At 41.8% G+C, this 10501-nt stretch overlaps 1 protein-coding gene across 1 annotated transcript in view; it reads left to right on the top strand.

Moving 5' to 3' along the window:
* Positions 1-242: 242 nt before the first annotated feature.
* LOC106576320 (liprin-beta-1) overlaps positions 243-10501 on the top strand; it is a 34926-nt gene continuing 24667 nt past the window's right edge. Inside the window, exon 1 of the mRNA XM_082963991.1 lies at positions 243-395. The gene's annotated coding sequence lies outside the window, so the exon portion shown is untranslated. The remainder of the gene's footprint in view (positions 396-10501) is intronic.

Genomic DNA, 10501 nt, shown 5'->3' with positions numbered 1-10501 from the left:
CAATCTGATTGATATTCATAAAGTAAAACACATGAATAAGATAACTCACACCCATATAGATGTTATTTGTCTCATGTATAATGGCCAGTTTTCCATGAGTTATTTTATTCCCTCTAAAATGAAAAGCAATAGTGTTCAAATCAAAAGTAATTTTACCTACACAGGGTTGAAATTTGATTGAATAGCAACACTATGGAGTAGTCTGTGATTGGCCTTGGTTTGCGCATGCGCAGTGGGATGTACAGCAAACTTGTGAAAGTTGGGAATTCGCTATGCAGCTCTATCGAAAGGTGTTGTATACCGCTCGAGAGAGCACTGAAAAGTGAACTTTGGGAATAGCGTTAAAGTCGCCCTTCAAGAAGTCGACCCCTGTGAAGTTATTCCTTTTGAATTGGGTAAGTATTTTTTTTGTATTTCCGTCATAACGGACCAGTTTTTTTAAAAACTTTTACCGTCAATTGTATGGTTACATTTAGTCTGCGCCATTGTATTATTTATGGCCAATAACAGTAGTATTTCTATTAAATTGGAAAAACAATTGAAAACATTTCACACCAACTTTCTTGGAAAGTTATTTTCTCATTGAGTTAGGATACTGCTGTGCACAGCTATCAGTACGTTATCAGTTGATGAGACTGCGAAAACGTTGGCACGCTCAGGAAACAATGAATGGGCAACAGTTTGATACATTGAATACATTTTGACCTTTACCACAACTCTTGATTATGGTTACTGTGTAGCAATAAGCAATAACATCATCACTAATATTAAAAAGTGTTGCATACCACTGAAGCTTTTACATAATGGTCAGTGGTGTAAAGTACTTGAAAGTAGCGTTGCCACTTAACGCGACTTTTTTTGTGAGGTATCTGTACTTTTACTATTTATATTTTTGACAACTTTTTTTACTTCACCACATTCCTAAAGAAAATTATACTTTTTACTCCATACATTTTCCCTGACACCCAAAATTACTCGTTACATTTTGAATGCTTAGCAGGACAGTAAAATGGTCTAATTAACACAGTAATCAAGAGAACATTCTCTGTCATCTCTACAGCGTCTGATGTGGCAGACTCACTAAACACGTGCTTCATTTGGAAATGATCTCTGAGTGTTCGTGTGCTTCTGGCTATCTGTAAATAAAAAAATAAAATGGTGCCGTCTGGTTTGCTTAATATAAGGAATTTGAAATGATTTATACTTTCACTTTGATACTTAAGTATATTTTATCAATTACACGTACGTTTGTTAAGTATATTTAAAACCCAATACTTTTACTCTTTTACTCAAGTGGGATTTTACTTTTAGTTGTCATTTTCTATTAAGGTATCTTTACTTTTATTTAAGTATGACAATTGGATACTTTTCCCATCACTACATATGGTATGCACACCTCATGTAGGTAGGTCAACGTTACCTTCAGTTCAGGTAATTTCATTAACTGTAGGCCTATTCACAAAGGGGGGGATTCATTCTCGCAATTGTGGGAGACATGGACACTTTACCAAGTTAATTCCACAGAGAAAACATCACAGTTGCAATGGTGAATAAAAATGGTTTATCTAGAGCGCATGCCAAATTCATTCATTGTTTTTTTATTTATTTAAGGGCTCATAGTTTTATTTGGTATTACTCTGTAGTCTTAAGTTGTCCAGGAAAGAGCGCTCCTTCCTGAGATATTGTCTGTGTCCTGGCTCTTGGCTATCTCTCTGTGTCTTGGGTTCCGGGGGGAGGGGGGGCTGGAAGCATAACAAAGGATTTACTCTGAGACAAGGACCTTGGTTCAGTCTGCTGCGCTCAGACCAATTACTGTATTTTAGATTATATTTAACAAAAAAATGACATGTCCTAAGGATAGCATGCAGTCACATGTAGTGTATCCAATGACTGCAACATTATCAGGCAAGGTTAATTGTTTGAAATCTGTATCAGTGCTGCAAGACAACATATTCTTCACCACAAGTCCAGCTGAAAGTTGTTGTCCAAGCCAGGTACAGCCGTAAGGCCAGACTTCCAAGAGCTATAGTGACAGCTTTATGTTGACAACTGTGCCCTCCAACCTAGTACCAAGGAAACGAGCAACTGGGTGTCTCCTTTTGAAGGGTTTAAGGAAATGTCACTCTATTTCAGCATTATGTGCAGAATAGTTTGGTTGACATTTTTTATTTCCTCATGCAGTGTGTCCTGTTAGTTGTTTGTCCCTCAGGCAGAGTTGAGTCAGTTCCAGCAGAGGAGGTGAAGTTCATTGATATAGCGTGGGTTGGTCCTAGTTTGTTGTGAAGGGCAGAGAGCAAAGTATTTTAGCCTACAGCTCCTTCAGTTGAACACTGGATGAGTTATTTGACAGACCCAGCTATCCTAGCTATGTGAAGTAATAGATATCTAGTTTAAAAAACCCTTCCTTCAGCTGCACCCAATCTACCAGATTTTGTCCTGAGGCCGTTCTCCACCATTCAGACCTACTTTCCCCACACGTTGACATTCCATCCGTACTTCTGGAGGACTACTCCTGCGGTGGCATATTCTGAGTGGTGGGACAGCTCCTGGGCGTGACTCTTGGTCAAACACTTAATGTTGAGAAACAGTTTGGGCCATTGCTGCGGTGGACCTGATCCTTGTAGTTGACATTTTAACGTGAAGACTTTGTTCATTGCATTTGTTGTTGAATTCTTATACACACATTTGCATTTACAGTAGCCTAAGGAATTCCTGATGGGAATAATGTGCTTTCTGTTCCCACTAAACCTCTTTGACAAGATCTTTGGCTTTTTTTTTAATTAAGGATTCGAGCTTTTAAACCTCAAGTACTTTTAATTGTGCTCCTACATTTTTTTCAACTTAGTTGAACACATGCTCCTTGTAAAAAGGTCAGCGCAGAGCCCTGAGTAGTAGCTGGGAAAACGGCAGTGTGACTGAAAGTTAGACCTTTCTCGAGCATGTGACAGGAAGGACTTCCTAACAGGACAAAGGTCATCCTGAGTGCATGGATGCTTTGGGCAGCAGCTTTGTTCACTTTATAGCCTAGCCTAACTTCAGAGATGATTGGCTGTCTTATTTGTGTTCAGTCATGCCATGCTTTCAGGCCCTGCTTCAAAATCCATATTCAGTCTACAGTGGCAGATAGTCAAACATCTGCGCATCATAACTACAGCTAATGATGACTAGCCCCAGGACATACATAGGAAATCCATAATTAAACTGACATTCAGTTTCAGTGTGGCTATTAGTTGTGATGGTGTGTGTTTTTATTGCTCAGTTCAGAATTGCAGTGTGTTGAATAATAACACCAGTCTGTTTGGAAGGGGTCTTTGAGGCCTACAAGTCACCACAACCAAGAGAACAACAAGGCCAGTCAGACATGTAGTAAGATGTCCAACACAGCATTTTCTCCCTGTACTCTGTCCTGCCTGTGACCTTGCCTAGTTGCCCCCAAGTGTGTGTTTGTCTGTAATTTAGTTGGGACATGCATTAAACGTCCATGCCTTGTGTTCTCTATCCCTCGCTTTCCATGTGACTGTGCAGGACAAAGAGCTGTTTGTGTGCCATGTCTACGGCCACCACGACCACAGGGGTGAAGTCCCAGCCTACTATTACTACTGCAACCTGACCTCACTCCAGACATGACAAATGGACCATTAGACCTCTAAGGAAAATAATCATTCAAACAAGCCAAGTGGTTTGAAATAGTTGGATGCTGTTCAGGAATTGGTGCATGTTTAGTGTAGTTGTATGTTTTTGTTTTGCTTTACTTCCTGCCACTGAAGACTGAAAGCACCTGATGTTGTGTTTTTAGGTGCTGTATGACCAAACCAACATCCAGTACTACTGTTAGGACATTCTTAATTTGTATGACTGAATCATTGTGCTATATGGGGTATTTCAATTCTCTACCCTACTTGTTAAACCCTACTTGTTAAACAACAGCTCACCAGCTGAAAGGGAGACAAGTGCATACGTCAGTTTAGTTCTGAAGCACAGCTGGAACTCTATAGCTACGTAGATATTAGAATGTGTGTGTGTGCATGTACGAGTGCTCGAGTGTGAGTGAGGCTCGTCAATGGGCCAGGCGGTGTGTTTTTCTTTTCGAATGAGTCGCCCCTCCCCCTCCATATCTCTACTGGTGGTCAAACTATGTAAATAAACCAAAATGACATCTACCCAATGATTTCAAAGGCAAACCTGAGACAGATGGGTTAGCCTTCGCTTACAATGCACACATTCAGTAATGAGGCCTTACTAGGAAAACATTCACGTAGAGAACATTTTTCCCTAAGAGATTGAAATGTCTTTTTTTTCTAGTGGTAGACCTTAGTTTTGTCTGAGGACTTGGAAAGCTTTGATGCTTTGAAAAAGAAGAACCTGCTGGTTGTTCAGAGGAGTTTACACACACTACCCAGTGCAGTGTAGTGGATTGGTTGTTATATGTGAGATTATATTAGGGGAAACTCCATGGTAACAGAATTACGTTGACAGTCAGATGTTTCACTTTAAAATGTATACCAAACAAAAAGTAATACATCTCAATTGAGAGGGTTTGGGATGAGTTGAACCGCAGCGTGAAGGAAAAGCAGCCAACAAGTGCTCATCATATGTGGGAACTCCTTCTAGACTGTTGAAAAGCATTCCAGGTGAAACTGGTTGATAGAATGCCAGGAGTGTACAAAGGTGTCATCAAGGAAAAGGGTGGCTACTTTGAAGAATCTCAAATATAAAACATATATTGCCTACCACTTCCCCCATTGTTTTGATAGCTCCACTATTATTCTACAATGTAAAAAAAAAAAAAAAACCTTGAATGAGTAGGTGTGTCCAAACTTTTGAGAGAGAGAAAAAAAAATCAATCTGGAGGAGGTTTGAAGGAATCCAGGGGAGGGTGTCAGAGTGCTGGTCATACAGGTCACAGAGATGCTGGTGTCGGTTACTGAACTGACACATACTGAGCACTGCTCTGGAATGAAACAGTTTCAATGCCTTACCCACAGTAGAACTGTCTGTGTAGCCTAAAGCCCACGAGTTGCCATTACTGGCAGACAGTACTTTGCAAGGCTGCATAGATAAAATCTTTTTCTGTGGAGACTGTGGTTTTCAAACTTGTTTGGGTGAATCTGCCAGCCACTGATTGTTATAACAGCAATGGAAAACTCTTTGCTCTTCACCATAAAGTGGTACTTTACTGGTTCAGTGAGTCATTGTAAGTAGATGGGCTATGTGGTGTTAATTCCCACTACCCGTTTTAGCAAAGACAAAGACACGCATTACAATTGTACTTGTTTTTCCATTGTGTCCATTGCGCTCTACTTTCAAAAGGTATGCTTCAGTTGATTTCATTAGGTCCTGATTTTAATATTAGATAAAGACCATGTTCTCAGCTATTATTTAAATGTAAACTGCCCCTTTTTAGAACCAACTCATTAAGTCAACTCAGTTTTGGACGAGACTAAGTTTTTCACGACTTACTAAGGGGTTGGGTATGGATTACAATCATCATGCCCAGTGCCCTCTAACACAAGAGAAGCAGCTGTACTGATTAGAGGTCGACCGATTAATCGAAAGGGCAGATTTCAAGTTTTCATAACAATCGGTATTTTTGGCCACCGATTTGCCTTTTTTTAATTAGTATTTAAAAAAAAATTATAAATATTTTTTAACTAGGCAGGTCAGTTAAGAACACATTCTTATTTTCAATGACGGCCTAGGAACGGTGAGTTAACTGCCTTGTTCAGGGGCAGAACGACAGATTTTTACCTTGTCAGCTTGGGGATTCAATCTTGCAACCTTACGGTTAACTAGTCCAACGCTCTAACCACCTGCTTTACATTGCACTCCACGGGGAGCCTGCCTGTTACGCGAATGCAGTAAGAAGCCAAGGTAAGTTGCTAGCTAGCATTAAACTTATCTTATAAAAAAACAATCAATCATAATCACTAGTTAACTACACATGGTTGATATTACTAGTTTATCTAGCCTGTCCTGCGTTGCATATAATCGATGCAGTGCGCATTCGCGAAAAAGGACGGTCGTTGCTCCAACTTGTACCTAACCATAAACATCAATGCCTTTCTTAAAATCAATACACAAGTATATATTTTTAAACCTGCATATTTAGTCAATATTGCCTGCTAACATGAATTTCTTTTAACTAGGGAAAATGTGTCACCTCTGCAACAGAGTCAGGGTATATGCAGCAGTTTGGGCCGCCTGGCTCGGTGCGAACTGTGAAGACTATTTCTTCCTAACAAAGACAGCCAACTTCGCCAAACGGGGGATGATTTACAAAAGCGCATTTGCGAAAAAAGCACAATCGTTGCACGACTGTACCTAACCATAAACATCAATGCCTTTCTTAAAATCAATACACAGAAGTATATATTTTTAAACCTGCATATTTAGCTAAAAGAAATCCAGGTTAGCAGGCAATATTAACCAGGTGAAATTGTGTCACTTCTCTTCCGTTCATTGCACGCAGAGTCAGGGTATATGCAACAAGTTTGGGCCGCCTGCATCGTTGCGAACTAATATGCCATAATTTTAAGTAATTATGACATAACATTGAAGGTTGTGCAATGTAACAGGAATATTTAGATTCGACCATATTAATGACCTAAGGCTCGTGTTTCTGTGTTATTATGTTATAATTAAGTCTATGATTTGATAGAGCAGTCTGACTGAGCGATGGTAGGCACCAGCAGGCTCATAAGCATTCATTCAAAACAGCACTTTCGTGCGTTTTGCCAGCAGCCCTTCGCAATGCATTGCGCTGTTTATCACTTCAAGCCTGTCAACTCCCAAGATTAGGCTGGTGTAACCGATATGAAATGGCTAGCTAGTTAGCGGGTGCGCGCTAATAGCGTTTCAAATGTCACTCGCTCTGAGACTTGGAGTCGTTGTTTCCCTTGCTCTACATGGGTAACGCTGCTTCGAGGGTGGCTGTTGTCGATGTGTTCCTGGTTTGAGCCCAGGTAGGAGCGAGGAGAGGGACGGAAGCTATACTGTTACACTGGCAATATTAAAGTGCCTATAAGAACATCCAATAGTCAAAGGTATATGAAATACAAATCGTATAGAGAGAAATAGTCCTATAATAACTACAACCTAAAACTTCTTACCTGGGAATATTGAAGACTCATGTTAAAAGGAACCACCAGCTTTCATATGTTCTGAGCAAGGAACTTAAACGTTAGCTTTCTTACATGGCACATAAGGCCCTTTTACTTTCTTCTCCAACAGTTTGTTTTTGCATTATTTAAACCAAATTGAACATGTTTCATTATTTGAGGCAAAATTTATTTTATTGATGTATTGTTAAGTGTTCATTCAGTATTGTTGTAATTGTCATTATTACAAATATTATTATTTTTAAATCGGCCGATTTAATCGGTATCGGCTTTTTTGGGTCCTCCAATAATCTCTATCGGCGTTGAAAAATCATAATCGGTCGACCTCTAGTACTGATTGCGCTCCATCAGCTGCCCACGCTGTATCCAATCATAGCAACCAGAACCTCCAGACAGTGAGACAGACCTGCCCATTACACAGTGCCTCAGACTGGTTTACATAAGACCACACATTATGTTGAAATAACCCTTGGCCCTAAACCCTTTATGGAGTGGCCATTTCCTGATGTGTTTGGTGTCAGTCATTCGAGTCTGACACTTTCTGGGGCAAAATGAGATTTGAGACAAACAGAGCACTCTTGATATAGTGTATTATCAATATTCCAAAACCCATTGGCGAGCATCTTGTATCGCCGTGTGATCTGTTTTGTAACATGATTCCCTATGAAACACTGCCAGACAGACTCACATTCTGGTAATAGATATTGAGAAAGGTGTTAAAAACTTAACGGCACCGGTACATAACGGTACGTCTCGCCAGTGACTTAATAAGCTGAATGTGGCTCACTGTACCTGCTAGCTACTACCTGTTATGTAGCTTCATTGACAAACACAGAGTTGAAACATAGCTAGCGAGTGATTTTGGGCACTGATAAACAGCGTGTAGCTTGTGCTTTAGGGCGATTCCACGGTAACAGAATCAAGCTTTGACTCTGGCATACATTTTAAATTAAAGAAACAATCGGAAACTATTGATTTCAAAGTTTAACAAACCATACAACTCTATGCACAAGGACTACTTTTAACAACTTCTACAGTAAAATGTACAAAATTTAATTTATTTTAGGAACTGTGCAGATGCAAATCTGGGTAGCCATTTGATTAGCTATTCAGGAGTCTTATGGCTTGGGGGTAGAAGCGGTTTAGAAGCCTCTTGGACCTAGACTTCGCACTCCGGTACCGCTTGCCGTGTGTTATCAGAGAACATTTTATCACTAGGGTGACTGGAGTCCTTGACAATTTTTAGGGCCTTCCTCTGACACTGCCTGGTATAGAGGTCCTGGATGGCAGGAAGCTTGGCCCCGGTGATGTACTGGGCCATACGCACTACCCTCTGTAGTGCCTTGCGGTCAGAGGCCGAGCAGTTGCCATACCAGGCAGTGATGCAACCCGTCAGGATGCTCTCGATGGTGCAGCTGTAAAACCTTTTGAGGATCTGAGGACCCATGTCAAATCTATTCAGTCTCTTGAGGGGGAATAGGTTTTGTCATGCTCTCTTCACGACTGTCTTGGTGTGTTTGGACCATGTTAGTTTGTTGGTGATGTGGACGCTAAGGAACTTGACGCTCTCAACCTGCTCCACTGCAGCCCGTCGATGAGAATGGGGGCGTGCTCAGTCCTCCTTTTCTGGTAGTCCACAATCATCTCCCTTGTCTTGATCACGTTCATGGAGAGATTGTTGTCCTGGCACCACACGGCCAGGTCTCTGACCTCCCTATAGGCTGTCTCATCGTTGTCGGGGATCAGGCCTACCACTGTCATCGGCAAACTTAATGATGGTGTTGGAGTCGAGCCTGGCCAATGTAGTTGTGAGTGAACAGGGAGTACAGTAGGGGCCCCTGGGTGGCCCCCGTGTTGAGGGTCAGCATGGCGGATGTGTTTTCTACCCTTACCACCTGGGGTCAGCCCGTCAGGAAGTCCAGGATCTAGTTGCAGAGGGAGGTGTTTAGTCCCAGGGTCCTTAGCTTATTGATGAGCTTTGAGGGCACTATGGTGTTGAACGCTGAGCTGTAGTCAATGAATAGCATTCTCACAGGTGTTCCTTTTGTCCAGGTGGGAAAGGGCAGCGTAGAGTGCAATAGAGATTGCATCATCTGTGGATCTGTTAGGGCGGTATGCAAATTGGAGTGGGTCTAGGGTTTCTGGGATAATGGTGTTGATGTGAGCCATGACCAGCCTTTCAAAGCACTTCATGGCTACAGATGTGAGTGCTACTGGTCGGTAGTCATTTAGGCAGGTTACCTTAGTGTTCTTGGGCACAGGGACTATGGTGGTCTGCTTGAAACATGTTGGTATTACAGACTCCGACTGGGAGAGGTTGAAAATGTCAATGAAGACACTTGCCAGTTGGTCAGCGCATGCTCGGAGTACAGGTCCTGGTAATCCATCTGGCCCAGCGGCCTTGTGAATGTTGACCTGTTTAAAGGTCTTACTCACATCGGCTGCAGAGAGCATGATCACACAGTCGTCCGGAACAGCTGATGCTCTAATGCATGTTTCAGTGTTGCTTGCATCAAAGTGGACAAATAAATTATTCTGCTCATCTGGTAGGTTCGTGTCACTGGGCAGCTCTTGGCTGTGCTTCCCTTTGTAGTCTAATAGTTTGCAAACCCCCCCACATCCGATGAGCGTCGGAGCCAGTGTAGTACGATTCGATCTCAGTCCTGTATTGACTCTTTGCCTGTTTGATGGTTCGTCGGAGGGCATAGCAGGACTTCTTATAAGCTTCCGGGTTAGAGTCACACTTCTTAAAAGCGGCAGCTCTGCCCTTTAGCTCAGTGCGAATGTTGCCTGTAATCCATGACTTCTGGTTGGGGTATGTACGTACAGTCACTGTGGGGACGATGTCCTCGATGCACTTATTGATAAAGCCAGTGACTGATGCGGTGTACTCCTCAATGCCATTGGATGAATCCCGAAACATATTCGTCTGTGTTAGTGAAAAAGTCCTGTAGTTTAGCATCTGCTTCATCTGACCACTTTTTTTTATAGACCGAGTCACTTGTGCTTCCTGCTTTAATTTTTGCTTGTAAGCAGGAATCAGGAGGATCGAGTTAGTCAGATTTGCCAAATGGAGGGAGAGTTTTGTATGTGTCTCTGTGTGTGAAGAAAAGGTGGTCTAGAATTATTTCCCCCCCCCACCTCTGGATGCACATTTAACATGCTGACAGAAATGAGGTAAAACTGATTTAAGTTTCCCTGCATTAAAGTCCCCTGCCACTAGGAGCGTCATATCTGGATGAGGGTTTTCCTGTTTGCTTATGGCGGAATACAGCTCATTGAGTGCAGTTTTAGTGCCAGCCTTGGTCTGTGGTGGTATGTAGACAGCTACAAAAATGCAGATGACAACTCTCTAGGTAGATAATGTGGTCTACAGCTTATCA

This window comes from Salmo salar, chromosome 17 (genome assembly GCF_965601325.2).
Source record: "Salmo salar chromosome 17, fSalSal1, whole genome shotgun sequence".
NCBI lineage: Eukaryota > Metazoa > Chordata > Actinopteri > Salmoniformes > Salmonidae > Salmo > Salmo salar.
The sequence above is the reverse complement of the archived record's forward strand: the minus strand, read 5'-3'. Positions and strand labels throughout refer to the sequence as shown.